The sequence below is a fragment of the Polistes fuscatus genome, unplaced genomic scaffold, assembly GCF_010416935.1.
Source record: "Polistes fuscatus isolate 324 unplaced genomic scaffold, CU_Pfus_HIC Scaffold7, whole genome shotgun sequence".
Taxonomy (NCBI): Eukaryota; Metazoa; Arthropoda; class Insecta; order Hymenoptera; family Vespidae; genus Polistes; species Polistes fuscatus.
Window position 1 is genome coordinate 2,878,742 of NW_025113151.1, and position 18,025 is coordinate 2,896,766.

The window sequence follows — 18,025 nt, forward strand, 5'->3', positions numbered from 1 at the left end:
CGCAAAGTCGAGTTACCGACAAAAGGAAGCACGTTCACGCGTGTAACCTGACTGATAAAGTCAAAGATGCGAAATTCTTTTGCGAAAATTTCCCCCCTCAAAAATGTCCTTTACTTTCTTCGATTATTATTCGAAATACGATTATTTAATATTGTTGAAACAATGATAGGATTATTATTCGTTAATTATCTTCAGTTATTTTATTAATTATAGGATATTATATTATTAATTGTTAAAAATGTTCGATTTAATTCACATATAGGACGGATAATGTATAAAAGAAAAATATAAAAGTATTCGAGAATATTTTGAGAAGGTCAGAATACAAAATATTCAAGTGATCATTGGATTATTAATTTTTCGTTAAATACTCGTCCAATTTCTAGCATGGTAAAGTAAATTAATTTAATTAATTAATCGATTGCGAGTTAATTAATGTAAAATATGTTTGAATTAATTTACATATGATAGATACTATGACAAAAATATGGAAATGTTTCAAAAAACTTCACAAAATCAAAATGCGAAGTAGTAAAATGATTATTCGATTGACTTTTTTCTTTAATACTCGTTTTAGCTTTAGTAAATGATTATTGTCTTGAGTTATACAAATTTTTAATCAATTGAAAATTAATTAATATAAGAACAATCTTTAATAATCCAGTTACGATAGATAAAACATTAAAATACAATACACTCAAAGAATTATTGACAAGATCTTTGTGTGTTCAGTCAAACATTTTTTAAATCAATCTCATTAAATAATTCATAATAACTTATAAAATATAAAACAAAAACTTGATTTAATTCACGTTTTTTTAATAAAAATACGAATCAATTGAAAAATATTTCACAAAAATCAAGTGAATCCGATATTTTTCAAGAATCGTATAAATCTTTGTTTATTACTCGTTTTTTTTGCGTCAAGATTCGGTAAAAGAATGAGTTAATGTTAAAAGAAAAAAAATAACAATGAAAAAGAGAGAGAGAGAGAGAGGAAGTTAGAGACAGGAAGAATCATAGATGAAAGGGTTGAATTGGAGAAGTGGAAAGGTGGTACGAGTCGAGAGGTTTTAGAGAGCACGGTTATAGTACAAATATACTTTACGAATACACACATTCATACGAAAGTAGACTTACACATAGGTATGTGTAATCCACCACCCATCAAGTTTTTCTCTCACCACCTATCCTTTTCCATCCTTTTTCTTTAACTTTTTATCATGTATATATGTATATTCCGAAAAATACATACGCATGTGTATGTATGTTTGTCTGTTAACATATACGTATATATATATATGTGTGTGTATGTGTTTGTACGTAATGTGTGCGAGTACGTAAAGCTGGTCCAAAGTTTGCGTTGACTTTATGGGATCTTTTTATCCCTGAGTAATTCCACGTTGGAGTACCGGCCAAGTAGATGCGTTTCTTCTTTATTTCCGGAATGTACGGAATCCTCGAACCCTTATTCCAGTTACTACCGTCCCTTCATTCTCTCTCTCTCTCTCTTTCTTTCTTTTTTTCATTTCTACTTTCATTTTTTTCTTTCTCTTCATTATCTCTCGTTCAAGGTAAAAGTCTAGAAATATACGCGCGGTGTTTTCTTGGGATCAAACTCCTGACTCCGGGGGAGGTTGAGGGTTGGGGGTTGATGGTTGGGGTACCAAGAGTGGTCCAGAGTTAAACTTCAACGTTGCCAGACGTTTTCGGGGGGTGATTACGAAAAGGCAATGCACTAGAAAGTTTAAGGGAGAAAGTGGGAGAGGGGGGGGAAGAAAGAAGGATGCGTGCTTTACGCTACGCTGGGCGATAATAAAGATGAAAAAGAATCAAAAAAAAAAGGGGGAAAAAAAAGAGAAAATAGAACGAAGGGAAATCTAAAGAACTGGGAAACAAAATCGTCCCTAGGACGACTCGTCTGAGAACTTCCCTTTTTTTTTAAATTTTATTTTGCCCTTTCTTTTTCTTATTCTTCTTCTTCTTCTTCTTTCGCTAGGTCGTAGTTGACGTATTAAAGAAAAAAAAATAAATGATAATAATAAAAAAAAAAAAAAAAGAAAGGAATAGGAGTTCAACTTTCAGCATACTCTTCGAGAATGTAGAAAAAACGTTATCCACGTGGAAAAGTTATGAGAATCAAGGAATGACTGTTCTCCTTCCTACCAAAGCAAGCTTTCCCCCTCTTGCTTTTTACCCCCTCTCCAAACCCTCTTTAATTTTTCTTTTTTCTTTTTCTTTTCATTATTATTCTCTCTCAAAGAATAATCGAGCTGAGAATCAACGGGATAGATGAGAATGAGAGAAATAGAGGAAGAGATAGAGGAGGATATAAAGTGAGAGTATCGATCGAAATGCTAAAGTTTGTGCGAGTTGTCTGGTGAATGTTGGTGAGTCAGCCTTTTTCATTGACCGGTCAACCGAAGAAACGGCCCTTTTATTTCACCAACTTTATCAGTCTCAACGAACTATCTTAATTTCTCGTCTTCCAATTAAGCTTACTTACTTTCTCTCTTTCTCTCTCACTCTTTCTTAAAGTCGAAAGATGTGGAATGAGAGAGAGAGAGAGAGAAAGAGATGAAAATCGTTCGTGCAATAGCTCGTCGAATTATATGAACCGTTGCTGATCTTTATGTGCGAGGGAAGTTAGTATATTGGGCGGAGGAGGGCTAAGTGGGGGTTTTTCTTTAGTTGGTTCCCCTAAGGTATGTGTCTTTATTAGTTGCATGGGTCACTTAATTCGGTTTAACGTTGCTGTGAATTATATCCCATCAATGACTCCCAAATAAAGATCTTTGTTCCATGAAAGATAATGTTTTAAGATTTTACGAATAAGTTATATGAAATTATTCGATATCGTACGAGAAAACTTCACGCCAATTTGTTCGATATTTTAATTTTAACGCATTTATTATCGGCAGTCGATTAATTGATTTTTAATTGTTCGAGACATATGATTTTAATGGAAATAAATGAACACAAAGAGTTTGCAATTATTTAATATATAGAAGAAAATGAATAATATTTTAAATGAATATTTTATTAGAGAGAGAGAGAAAGAGTGGAACACAGTTTAACAATTGCCAATTGAATGACTAACTTTATGACTATGAGTAATTTGAACTTTTTAATCTGGATTAAAAAATATCTCATCATGAATAGTAAACTATGCAAAAGGTGGGACAATTATAACCTACCCAATACCAAAAAGTTAAACTGATAGTGTATCCTAAAAATAGATTTTTCGTTTATCTCGGTTTATCGACCAGTAGACTAAAATTTAGATCTAAATAATATTACTCAACATTTAATTATTTTTAATATTATTTTTTAACAAGTAAACACAAAATCGTTTATTCCTTATCTTATTGTTACATTAATCATTAACAATCTATAGAAGAAACAATAAAAAAATATTTTGTATTTTATTTCCTTTACAGAAACCCCTATCGTTATTAACAAAAAATTCGAGTTAAAATTGACCGGTATATATCGTTAATATATGCGAATAATTATCTATTTATAAATCGTGCACGAACATTACCACGAGTAAGTAAAAGAAATTACAAAAGAAGAATAATAAAGAATTTCTTTTAAGAATTCGTTATACAAAGAGAATGAAGAGGTATTCTTGATAATTAGGCTCCCCTTATTTCACGTTTAATGTGAATTGAAACAAGAAGGTAGTAGATGTAACTACATCGAACTCGACTTTTCGATGAGTTTGCGTGTCGTTGAAATTAACAACACGAGTACCTTCTCGTGCACTTGGTTCTGCCAACCAGTCAACCAACCAGCCAGCCAACCAACCAGCCAGCCAGCCAGCCAGCTAGCAAATCAGTGAGCTAGCAAGTAGGTACTCGCATTTTCTCATATATAGTTTATACTTACACACGTATATACTAATACAGACAAAGACAAAGACAGGATGCAAAAGGCATCATACGCTCGGTTTCACAAAGACGTGAACATCGTGCAGAGAACAGAGTGACAGGTTCGTATGTAGCCAACTTGTGGTCTTTGGCTTGATACATCGTCCTAGTAGTTTATACACATTCGTATCGTACACTTACAATTACATTTAAATAGATAGGTGTGTGTACGTGAGAGGGTGTATATACAGAGTGGGAAGGAACGCATAGAATGCGCCTATCGTGTGCTTATTTACCCTTTACGTTGGTACTACAGTGTATCAGGAAGGAGAACAAAACGCAAGAAACCAAAGCATGGAATGGCTGGCTTTGATAATTTAATTTATATACACTCTTGGATCCTTACCTCTACCTTCTTGCAAAACTGTCGACGTGCCGAGCTAATTGTATAAATTATTACTACGAGAGTTTCGTTGTCGATAAAGTCCTAAAGGTTGGTATAACTAACTTTACCAAAAGAATACCAAGGATTCTTTTATTCCTCTTCTACTTTTTCTCTTCTTACCAGTCGTGATCGTCGATAGGTCGAAGAAAGAAATGAGAAAGGAAGATGGAAGAAAGAAATGGGAAATAAAAAGTACGACTAAAGAATAGAAAAAAAAGCCAAGACAAGGAAAAAAAAAACAAAATAACAAGTTGCTTTCGTGCTACGAAGGTCGCTGTTATTTCGAAATAATCGCGTGTGAGACTTCGTTATTGCATTATTCTTTCTTCTTTCTCTCTCCTTTCATTCTTTTCTTTATTTTTACGAGATATGGTCAGATAACGATCAGGTGAAATTTACGAGGGCCCTTTTTTTTGCGAGATACCCCTTTCTTCATTGTTTCAACTCTTTCGATGATATTGTTTAATTAATTAACTGTACGTGAAAGTAGTGAACCGAAAAGAAACTGGATACCCTTTTCGTATTGTAACGGAAGTCACTCAAATTCACAGACTCGATCGAATGAAATCCCTTCGACATGATCGTTATGTTTTCTCTCTCACTCTCTCTAACTGTTTTTCTCTTTCAATGTCGGGTCTATTAAAAGCAGAGACCGAAACCCTCGACGCACCCACGGTTTATTGCTGTGCGCACTAATTTACTCGTTAGTGCACTGATTGAATACAATCGGCTTAGCATAATAGCCGGATACTATGGATGCATACAATAATGCACGCAATATCTACAAGGCACGAGTTCTTTCAGGCTTCACTCGCAAAGAAACCAATGTGATTATCGAGTATACTACAACTAATTTCTTTTTAAACTAACTGTGTAATGGTTCTTTTAATGTCGATTTAACGATTTCTTTTTTTTTTCTTTTTTCTTTGGGATCATTATCATATCCATTTGTATTTTATAATTTATGTTTAAGAGTTGTTTATATTTAATTTACGTCATTTTATTCTAATAGACGTTTGATCATTTTGATTACGAGCTGTACAATTTTTGTCGCGTGTTAGGGGGTTGTCTGATTAATGATAGGTAAATTTATTATAAATCTTATTTCTTTTTTAATATTTTTTAATTTTATGAGAACAAGTGTTTTGAATAATTAACATGTTTAATGCTATGGGAGTCATTGGTTTATTCGTATCGTTGCGGGGGTCACCGGTGACCCCTCTAATAAAATAAATAACATGTGGTTGTACACAATTTAACACTTATCTGTTATAAATAATATTTCAACAGATTACGTAACGCGTGATAACAAATTCATGTTGATAAAATTGTTTTTTAAATGTCCGATTATTATTAATATCAAATTAAATAACTGTCAATATAAATTTCTTCTCTGACATGTTTGTTAATTAATTGTTTGATATTAATTATTTGAGACATGATCTATTAATAATAATAAAAAGTTAAATGTGTTTAGCGTGTGAAAGGAAAGTTCAGGGGATATAACGTCGAGTACAATAATAATCTTTGGTAAAGCAGACATGTTTGTCGTAAAATACGAAAGAATGGTCTGTGTTCGTCCGGCAAGAAGCAGCAATATATCCGCTTCTATCTAGTTTTCCATCGCCTCGATCGGTCACGATAGATCGTCGTCAAAGTGATACGGCCCACGCCTCATGGGTCACGACATCTCGCGTTTCTCTTACGACCGGTACGAATACTCACCACGTATATGTATATATATATATGTATAAGTGACTTTCTACCTAACTTGTTTTCTTTCAATTCTACGAATCTTTTCTTATTTAATATTATTAGTAGCTAACAGATCAATCAAGATTAATTTTTGTTAAAACAAATAATAAAAAGAAGTGAAATTTAATTTAATAAAATGATAGGTTATAATTTTGTTTTATGATATTATTTTAGAAATTATTAGAATAAATGTTGAGTACTTATTTGATATTTTTTTAAATTATTATGGCAGATATTAAACAACTATGTTATATTTTGTTCAATTACATGATACGTTTTATATAAATTAATTTAATTAAAATTGTATTAAAGAAAATTTGTACGAGTACGAAGTTTTTGCGAAGTAATTTCGAATAACGCGATATAATTATTTTTTAATCGTTTTGCTGTTCGTAATTGAATTGTTTGTTCTTTATTTTCTTCGATAAAATATTAAAAGATAATTATAATGAATGGAAATAGTAGTTAAACGAAAATCATTATGTTAAAAATCGTCGAACATTTGAATATCGATGAAAAACGTGTCTCCGGGAGTTTTTAACAAAAAAAAAAGGGATTGGATACTTGGGGATATGGTGGTTGAACGAACGGTACATACAACGGAGGAGTGCGTGATGTCACTGATGACTTATGGTCATCATAAATCAAGCCATTGAATTTCACAGTGTCGATATTTCGTCGTGCCCCTCGCGACATTCTATTCTCCACCCTACCACTCCCTTGGGAAGAGCGTTGTTACCAAGGGATGTGGTAAAGGTAGCCATCATATTTTTATTTTTTTATTTTTATAAATCTTCGTACTTCCTGAAAATAGCGTGGTACAAAAAAAATGAAACAAATCAAGATATCTGTTTCTTGTCTTCGTTAAATTGGAAATTATATTAACCATTTATCTGATCAATTTAAGAACTCAATCTCAAATCAATACGCGAAATTATCGTTTTATATATTATTTAATACCAATACAAATTTCTATTTAATTGCATTAAGTTTATTTCTATAGGAAATTTTTTTTAAATCGAACAAATGAAGAATCGATCAAGTACTTTGGTATTACTATTTTTAAAAATTCTCAAATTAGAGTCTCTTAATGATTCATTTTACCAAACGTATACACACAGAGAATAGAAAACTAAATTAAGAACAATTTCTTACAAATCTAATAGAATATATTTCAATTAAAAATTTCCAAAAACGTTTTTCTCGAAAGTGACGCAACAAACTAAAAAATGATACTCTCATTTATCGATTAATTGTTTCATGTTGAATCATACCCTATACCACAACCCGTACTTATGTATAAAAATAATTATATTATACTCGTACGAATATATCATTTGCATAGCAAACAAGATACGCATAAGTATACGAAAAATAAATTTCTTCTTCTACTTAATATCATGTATACATTTTCTGACGTATTCGCAGATGATTAAAAATAAATATGAAAACAGTTATACCAGTACACTGAACAGACACCGAATAACCTTTTCCTCGAATGTCAATGTGTTTATAAATTCCACGACGAGATTCATAATAGAATAAAAACAACAACATTGAAATATAGACATCGGTTGAGGAGTCGGGAAAGTATGTATGTAAAAACAAAACATTAAACCGTTCTTTCGATTAGTTTAACCTCCACTCATCCTTTCCTTTTCAGTCGTCATTCTTATAAGCTTCCGACAAGACGTATTAATATGTGTTTGCATTTTACGTATTATACATTTTTCTATCTCATTTATCCGTTCGTTTAAATTAAATACAGTGTTTTATATCTTTTTTTTTAACACAATGCTCTAATTAATACTATTAATTAATTACTTTTAGTAAGTAAGAACATTATTCGATCGATATTTTTCGTATTATTAAAGTATAAAGTGTGTTTCTCGCTGGAGAGTAAAATTTTCGGAATAATCTCACCGGGAAAATGGAATTTTAATATTTCAGGTATGTATATGCGTATGTGTATGCGTATGCACGTTAAATGCATCAAATTTTAGCAATGAAATAATCATGTATCTCATCAAATGTTTATATAGAATTTTAATATTTTAAATATGTATAGGTTATATGTTACTGTTAAAACGTAAAATTGGTTAATTTCTAAAATAATCAACTCAACCATGAAATAGCAATACCTATCTGTTAAGGTATAAAATAACGCAGAATTATATATTTTAACTATATAAAAGAAAAATTCACGAGATATAGTTTGTTAAAGTAAGAAATTGTAATTTGACACGTATATTAGAACCGATAAAAATAGTACAAGAAAAAATAAGGACAAATAACAATGTGCATTGTTTAAGAAAATAAAGCAGACCTTAAAAATGCATCAAATTTCAATCTCTTACTTCTACTATACAACCTTCTCTCGAAATCGTATCTAATCTAGTTATTTCCCGAAACAAATCGTTAAAGTGTATAATAAATTTCGCATAAAGGCAAGGTATTTCATGAATTAAACGAATTATACGATTTAACGCCGACGTATTAAATAAATCTGGCGAGAAATGTTGTGTTTAGTAAACACTTGTTTACATCCTTAGCTCATCATATTGATGAAAATTTGATTCCTAAAGAACCCACAACATCGATTAAAGACTGAATTTGTGATTCATGAGAACTTAGTGGAAACTAAACAAGGTGAAAATTTAGTCAAATAGAATGAGAGTGAATGGAGAGAATGTGAGAGAGAGAGAGGGAGAGAAAACGAGTAACACAGGTATTATCGTGATCGAACTATCTATTGAATAGGCGCTTCGTTATGTAATCCGTTCGTACTCGAATAACGTTATTACACTTCGTTACCTACCACGTTGCCGAGCCACTTTTTCAACGCTCACAACGATAGATTCGCTAACGGTGTCAATTGATGATACTCCAAACGAAATTGGCGATCACGAGGACATAACCATTCGAAAGAACCACTCATACTCCGTAACAACATAAAATACATTCGAACCAAATAGCGCGATACCTTTTCAACGGAAAATATTTGACGGGCCCGATATAAAACTAACGCGCCGCACCGATCATTTTTTAAATGTCGTATTTATAATATCCTAATTGTTTATTAAATCGAATATTCAACTCGAGATTACTCATTAATTTTTTAATAAGAAAGCGTAAAGTATGTGCTATGATAAATATATTTATTACGTTTGAAAAGAAAAAGTGCACATGCGACATCTATCGTTGGAAGTAGCAAAATATCGATTGTTATTTTCGACGTGACGTCAAAGTGAACCGAACAAATTAAAAACTCGTATTTGATTTTCAATAAAAATACAATGATTGTTGAAGAGAAAATTTATTACAATTTCTTTAAAGGAAATGAACGTTCGTTAAAAATGATTAAAAGTTAACAATATTTAAACGTGAAACGAACTTTACCTTAAAATTGAACCTTGGAATTCGATTTCTCTCATTAAGAATTTTAAAACTATAAGTTAAATTTCAGATTGAAGACAATTTCGTTTAAAATATGAATAAACAATTTGTGTTAAAAAAATAAATAATCGTTAATATAAAATCTTATAAACGTGAAAAAGCCGAAATTGTACACCCAATCCAAATATCTTATAATATATGGACCGTTTATTTTGAAAGTGATACAAGTTCATTTTCTGTTGTTTCGAGAAAATGAAAGGTTTGCATATTGGTCAATTGAAAAATATTTATTAATTATTTCAACTCTGTCAATGTTTCTATTAATTTATCAATATGTAATTTGATTATATTTAAATTTTTCTTAAACTAATTTAACTAAAATAATGTATATTTACGGGCTGCAAATGGACTTACGTAACTTTTAAAATAAACGGTCCATATATATGATTATTAAAAAGAACAAAAATAAATTCAAAGGTGAAGACAATTTGTGGAAAATTGCAAAGTGAGTTTGGGGGCTAGATCTGGAAACGGAAGAGAAAAATAAAAAAAAAAAAGCAGAAGTATTTTCGAAGCAATATCGTTTGGGAAGACGTCCTAGTCGAATTTAGAATGAGTTCTTGCAGCTTCAGTTCTTTCCTAGAATGTTTCGAAGCTCCTGAGCCTCGAAATGAGACGGATTTCTCGATGTTGAAGGAAGCCAGCTACTCAAGAAAAGTACTAGGCTATCGGGTTTGCGGTGTAACCGGACCCGGAAGCTCGTCGAACAGCCGTTTCTCTTTCCTTCTCACTATCACACACACTCTTGCACACATATACATACTCTCACATTCTAACACCCTCTTAGTTTCTGGTTCCTCTTATTTCGGAAGATTTCCCTGGATGCTCATTGCCTTCTCCCTCAACGCCAACTCGTTTCTAACTTCTGAGATCCCGGCTTATCTCTTTTCTCTCTTCGAAAACTACCCCTTCTTACACCCTTCTTTCTCTTTCTTCATCATTCCTATACTCCCAATGCTTGTGTCTGTGTGTTAACGTTGTTCATAAGAAAAAAATGAACATTGACTTTCCTTTCTTTCGTTTGTACCAACGTCTTTCAACTCTTTAACACTCGATTTTTTAACATTTTTTTTTATATAACAAAATTTTTTAATTCTATAATTAAGTAATTACAAATTATTTAAGTTTTTAATTTGTTTAGAACGTTTAGTGTTATTTAAAATTACTTCGAATGTAATTATAACTTGAATACAAATTTCTTATCGTCTTTGTTTTTGGAGTCGTTCAGAAACCAATGCGGTTGAGTTAATTTTTTTGGTTTTATATTTAATTTTTGGAAATTTGAATGCAATCCTGTACATATTTTGTTTTGTTGCAGAGCCAACATTTCCAGAAAAAAAATACTTTATATACTTTTATACTCAAATTCTGATGAAAGAAGCCAAAAATATAAAAAAATCAATACATTAAAAGACATTAATTTTCACAATTATCGTTTTCTAGACTTAACCGCTATCGACTATTGGTCGACTCATGTATTTCTTCACCTTTTAATTAAACAAAAGTTATTTTTTAAATAAAAATAATATTAATTTCTATTTTTTATATTAATATAGAGTCCATATTGTAAGTATTCTAATAATTTTAATATTAATAATTAGTCTATGAATAAAAATAATAATTCAATATTATTCAAATAAAAAAGTATTATTATCAAAATAGAAAATTATACATAATTATAATCAAACAAAGAAAATAATTTTCAGTTCAAATTGATGATTTGAAAAGTCATATTAATTTCTAATGTTTCAGTATCAACTATTGACTTCGTAATGTTACCGACCACTCTCTTACCGTCCCAATTTTTCAACACGAACTAGTATAGAACTAGGTCTATAGTAAATTCATTTTCATGATGATTATAGCCGGGGACTACGAGCCTAGTCGTTAGTCGTTCGCTTAAGAATAATTTCGAATGGATCACGAACATTAAGAGTGATTTGTCGTAAGGAACTTGGCAACATCATTAGCGCCGTTTTCTATGCACTATGATTGGCTTCAATACGACGTTACGAAGCAGTAATTTGATGCTGTGCTGTGTTAGAAACTAGAAAGGGGACGTTCGGGTTTCCTTCACTCATTGCATGGGATTAATGAAATATCCCTTCCTTTCATTCTTTCTCTTTCTTTCTCTCTTTCATTTTCTGTAACTTATTATCGACGATACTTAAACCATGGGGATTCGAGATTAGTCGATTTATCTGAGGATTACATTGCACGTGCCATTTAAAATCTTACTTTGAAATCATTTCTTATGACGTAGGTTTCATACGATCGATATTTCTAATATTCTAATCGCTATTAATATGTTGAATGACATAAGATTTACTTCGTAACGCCACGGGAGTCACCGGTGACCGGCGAAACATGAATAATTAGAAATACGTGTAAATTTCGATGCTTTAAGATTTAAAAACGAGAAGATCGTACGTTTAACGTTACCTCTACGAAACATTTAATTTTATTTTATTTAAATATTATCAAAATTAAGTTGTTATATATTATTTTAACATTGAACTTTAAATAGGGGAATGTGAAAAAATATACTTACTATTGTAATTAATAAGCAATAATTAATAAAAAATAGATTATAAGAAAAATCAATAATTTTCTTCTTTCATTGTAATAAATAATCGAGAAATGATTTTTTTATAATAGAAATGAAAACAGAATAATAACGCGTTTTCCGGAAATGTCCTTGATTTCGAATAATTTGCATGGTAGAATGCTTCCTGAACATCTTCAACGACCCTTTCGTGCCTCGAACGCATCTTCCACGTTGGAATTTTCACACGCTCGAGAAGGTAGAAACAAAGAGGCGGCCTTGAGGATTTCGGTAAAGGAAGAGAAATAGGAAGAGGAGGGTGAGGAGGATGAGGAAGATGAGGATGGAGGATACCATGAGGGTGGGTGACAATGTCTCGCGATTTACCCCCGCGCATTGTGCTGTCTCCAACCCTCTAACCCCAAACCCTTCTCAACGAGTTCGAAGCATCTCAACAGACAGAACGCGGTAAGAGATCCTACGTAGATCCTGGACAGATTTTCAAAGCATTGAATGCTCTAAATTCTGCAAATTCTATTTCTACGTCTTCCATTGTTCGTTGCTTCATTTATTTATATATTTTTATCTTTTATTTTATTTTGTTTAAACTTAGGGTACTAAAATTGAACATTGGCGTTAAAATTATTAATTGAATAAAAAACAAAACAAAAAAAATTAGGGGAATAAAATATTTGTTTTAACAAATAATTAATAGATGTTATTTATTAACGAATGAGATACGTTGTAGGAAAATTCGTTACTTTTTTTTATAAATATTTTAATCGCAATTTTTAAAGATTATATTTTATAAACAAGTGGAAGAAAGATTGGAAATTAAATTAAGAAATATTATTTAATAAACGAAGTTAAAATATGGGAATCGCTTGCAAGATATTATAATTGATAATTAATAATAAATTCCAAGAAAATATTATAAAATGTTGAAACAATTTTAAAAAATACATAAATTAATGTTATAAGTAATAGAAGAACAATTTTGAATACAGTTATGTATTTTAAACACCAAATTGTTTATAAATTTTTAAACTTTCTCCGCACTATATATTTTTCTCGTACAATTCTTGTAAGACGTATCTAATTTTAAAAAATATTTTCGAGTCGTTGGTTACTCGGATATTCGTTGATTTTTGTTTCTCAAGTAAACCATGAAAATATGATAGAAATACGCCAAGAACGCGAAGTTGTATAACGCGTTCGGCTCTTAATATTCCAAGAGAAAGGAAATGTTAGCCATTTCAATATGGCTTATGAAATATTGGCATCTCACTAACGTGGAGAAATAAAACGATACTTTTCGTTCAAGAATGAAACATGGCAATTAAACATTTACAACTTTCTCATTCTTTCTTTTATTTTTCAAACGAGATACGTAGTATTCCAATCATTTTAATTTCCTTGAAAACAAAGTTTCGATTTCAATTGCAAAAGTAAATAAAACAAAAATAATTATAATTATAAATAATCAGAGTAAAATTTCAAAAAAAAATAAAAAAAAAAAAATTCAAATCAAACGTTTAATAAGAAAATAATCAATTAAATGAAATGTAATTATAAATTGTACCAGCATAATTATTATAACTTATACAATTATTATAATTCAACGAATATAATTAACTCCTGACGAGATCGTAGAAAGAAAATGAATATGGCAATCTTTTGTTTGAAAAAAACAAGATGTCGTTCGAACATTGTGTGCACATTTTTGCAGATTAGTGTACTAATTACGATTACCAACAGACATCGGTACGCGCTGACAGGTCCGTCCAAGCGTATTTGTCCTTCTGTGACATCTGTCGAATCGGAATGGCTCATACGCGACATGAGAAGAATGAAGGGTGGAAACAAAATGAGACCGAGGAAAACCCACACGCATACGCAGACACAAATACACGTACGAACGAATACGGAGTATACTTATACGTATTACGAAGTGCAGAAGAAAATAAAAGAATGAGAGGGTTGAGGGGTGAGGATCGGAGGGGTTGTGCAGAGAGTTGGAGGGGGTTGAAAGAGGTTGGAAGTTAGAGAGATCCGGGTAAATGAAAAGCAGTAAGCCGAGATGAACGTATTTAGGGGATGCTTATATTTGAAGAAGGCACGTGACCACTCCGCTAGTAGGCTATGCCAGCTGCGAAAAGGCTTCTTCCTTCTTTACACATTGGTCTGTCTATTTCTATCCTTGTCTGACTTATTCTGTCTATCGTCTGTCCGTTTCTCTGTCTCTTACTACTACCATAACTACTCTTAACCGTTTTATACGCCAACTGTTTACTCCAGCAATCATATCGGCAAATATGGTGCATAATTAAAAGCGATATATAACGCGGCCGTTTTTGACATGTGCAACAGCGCGAATAACGTAACGCGGATTGTTCGATTAGAAAGAAAAAGTAGGGGGTGGAGGGGGAATAAATGAAAGAGAGGGTACTTGGTTCTGTTACAACAGCTTGTGTCATTTTGTGTACAGAATTTTAAACACGCATAATGGAAGAAATGGTACAACAATTTTTTGTCATTTAATACTTTGGACAAATTTTAATTACGGGATACGTTCGTGATTATTTTTAATAATAAATATTTCGTAGAACAATGCAACGCAATCTCGTAGAAAATTTCGTCAAAATTATACTTCCATGATTGGAAAAAATGTGGTAATGAAAATTTATTACAAGGAACAATCGTGAGAGTACCATCGAGAAAACGTTTTAGCATGACGAAGAAATTTACGAGGAAACGAAAGAGTTTTGTGCGTGTATGCGTGTATAAGAATGTGCGTGAGTTGGCCAATCAGTGAGTTAGCCTTTCCGCCGAAATTTATATCCTTTATTCTAGCCGCGACCGCACAAAAGAGGGACTCCGAAAACCAAGACGAACGGCATCGGGTAACTTTTACGAGACAGACATCTTGCGGTACAAGAGTTATACCATAAATTACTGAGGCAAAATGCACGCGGTAAGTGGATCCAGGAATCTGCATACGAAAGAACGACGAAAGGGTAAAAGAATCGCGAGCTCGATTCGTTAATCCACCGTTTGTCGTAGAATCATTGGACTGTGTGCTGGCACACATACACATACGCGCACGCGAGAAGAACAAAGAAAGAGAAAGAGAGAAATATAAAATTAGTAAGAGAGAGAAAGGGATGAAGAAATAAGAGAAACTGAAAGATAAAAGGAACGAATTAGAGGAAGGGAGAAAAATTCAATGAGAGAATGAGATGCGTGTATAGAAGAAAGAGAAAATGTTCGAGAAAGGGAGAGAAGGGAGATGGTAAGAGAGAGGAAATGAGAGAGTGAAAAGAGAATTCGAGAAAGAATGAGAGAGAAAGTGAGTAAAAGATAGTGTAAGAGAATAAGAAATGGAAATAGGAGTGTAAAAGAGTAAGAGAAGGAATGATAATGCAAAAGCGTTAGAAAAAGAATGAGCAAGAACGCGAGTAAGAGAGGGTGTGAAAGATAAAGAGAGAGAAAGAGAGGAAGAAAAAGGGAATTTGAATTAGAATTAGAATTTATCAAAGAATTCAATAAAAGAGCTAAATAGTCCGACTACAATTGAGTTTGGCTTACATATCCAAATAACGCATAAAATAATATAATGTAATAATAAGGAAATAAAATAATATATATATATGATATATAAAATAAAATAATGTAAAATAATAATACGTAATATGATATAAAAATAAATGTAAAACTTTAATAACATGAAGTAATGTAAAATAAATATATCAGAGAGAGAGAGAGAGAAAGAGAAAGAATGTAAAAAAGAGAATGAGAGTCAGGAAGATAAAAAGAGTAAACGAGAGGAAAGGAGTATTTAGAGAGAAAGAGATGCACGTATGAAACACATGGGAAGAGAGAAAGAGAGAGAGAGAGAGAGAGGGATAGATGGAGAAGGAAGGAAAGGAACTCGTTTGTTCGTTGATTCCTCTTTGCATTCGAAGAGGAGAAGAGACGAGTGCCGACCACAAATAACTCGGCGCTATCTGTAAACTACGAGAGGGACGTCTTTGTGCGCATACGCCGCTTGGAGGCTTACGTCGCCGTCGACTATACGAACGAGCTCTATAATCGTAAAAGCGAGAAAGCTTTTTATTTTCTCCTACTCCGTGCTGGGTACCCTTCGACTCGGGTTTCTCTCTCACTCTCACGTGCGCGCACGCGAACCACGGGGATAGACGGGATGAGATAAAACGGCTGGCCCTCACTCTGACCCTCTCCTCTGATCTTTCCAAACGTTTCGCAGTCCTTCGTTGTATATAAAATAGAAAAGAGAAATTAACTGCGATCGAAGATCAAAAAGATCCATTTGGGATCGCGTATATTCTCGCGGAATTTACACCCGACTAACGGAGAATTACGAATTTTTTTTTGCTTTTTGTTTTTTGGGAAAGCGGGCAAGAGGGTTTATCTTTTTTTACACTACTTTTCTAGCTTTCAATATTTTTCTCGTGTTTCCTTTTTTTCTTTTTTCTCTTTTGCGAAGAGATTTATTCAACGCGATATTGTTGTGTACGATTTTTGTGTCGAAGGTAAGCGTACTTGTTATTGGATTATTTAATCCTTATCTATTGGCCCGATGTTACTTTCGTATCACATATCGATTAATTAATATTAGTTTTTCCTTTTATTTTCATTTTACTTCTTAAATATGTCGCACGTATAATAACGTGCACGTCTTTTCTAATATTTATACCGATTAATAACTTTCGCTTGAAATGTGGGTATAAATTTAGTAACTTTGTAAAATATTCAATTCTACCTTTCGTATTTATAGATTGATAGAATTTGTTGATTTAACGTTACGTACATTTTTTTTCTACTCTAGTCAAGAAAAAGATTCGACCCTTAGAGGATTCAATTAATTAAATTGCTTGTATATGGGATAATTTCTTTACGTAATATAGTACTTTTATTTTAATTTTCTTCTTTTTTTTTTTTATAAAGTTCAGAATGTTGTAGAGCCAATTAATTAACATCTCAAAGAAATCTTGATGGGGTAAAGAAAAAATAAATAGTGTAATTAAAAATTCGACTCACTATAAAAATGAAAACTTAGTATGCAATAGCGATTGAATTATACTAATTTAAAATAACGATTGAGGTCGTTGTAGATTGCTAGATAGAAACATAAAGATAAAGAAAGAGAGAGAAAGAGAGAGAGAGAAGGAGAGAAAGGAAAAAGGGCGGGGGTGGGGGGTTAGGAGCGTGCACGGTGTAAGCACACACATCTTGGGGGTATCGAGTAAGGGTTTTACACGCGGCTTAACAGTCGATGGTTATAAGTCGCGAGTAAATATTGTGCCGGTAAACAGCAGTGCAGTAGTAGCAGCAACAGCATCAGTAGTAGTAGTAGTAGTAGTAGAATCACCAGAAGCAGCAGCAGCAGCAGTAGCAGGAGTAGATCCAAAAAGCCTTGCGGGGCTAGGTAGTCGACGCGAGCTGTTGCCTGAAAGGGGTTGACTAGGGACTAGGGACGACGGTGGTGGTGGGGGTGGCAGGAATGTTAGTGGTGGTTTACACGTGCCAGTATTTACGGACAGAAAGACGCCAAACGAAGAAGGGTGAATGGATCCAAAAGGCTTATGTTCACTCTCGACGGTCTATCATCGGTTACCTAACCCCCTTTTCACCCCTACCTTTTTATCCCCACTATTATACTCATCTTGAAACCTTTACTTTCCTATCATTCCAAAACTTTGACGCTAGTTTCGTTGACAATTATTTTCTATCATTGTCATATCATTTCACTCGTATTTTTTATTCACGCACATATTATCATGATTTTTAATGCTCTTTTTTAAAATATAATTGTAAAATTCTGACACTGTGTTGTAATGGATGTTTTTCTATCTTTTTTTGTTTTTCAATTCATTGTACTTGTTTTTTCTTGACTTTTGAGTTGTTCTCATCGTAAACTCGAATGCCACA

The 18,025-nt window shown here is 32.5% G+C and overlaps 1 protein-coding gene and 1 long non-coding RNA gene across 7 annotated transcripts in view; one reads left to right on the plus strand and one right to left on the minus strand.

Moving 5' to 3' along the window:
• The window catches only part of LOC122524367 (teneurin-m), a 735,394-nt gene that overhangs the window by 445,642 nt on the left and 271,727 nt on the right, over positions 1-18,025 (minus strand). The window lies entirely within an intron of this gene.
• LOC122524371 overlaps positions 7,915-18,025 on the plus strand; it is an 81,645-nt gene continuing 71,534 nt past the window's right edge. The window contains exons 1-2 of one of the 2 annotated variants that reach the window (XR_006305525.1): positions 7,915-8,022; positions 12,253-12,541. This is a non-coding gene — a long non-coding RNA (uncharacterized LOC122524371). The remainder of the gene's footprint in view (positions 8,023-12,252; positions 12,542-18,025) is intronic. The other variant, XR_006305526.1, reaches the window with a different exon arrangement.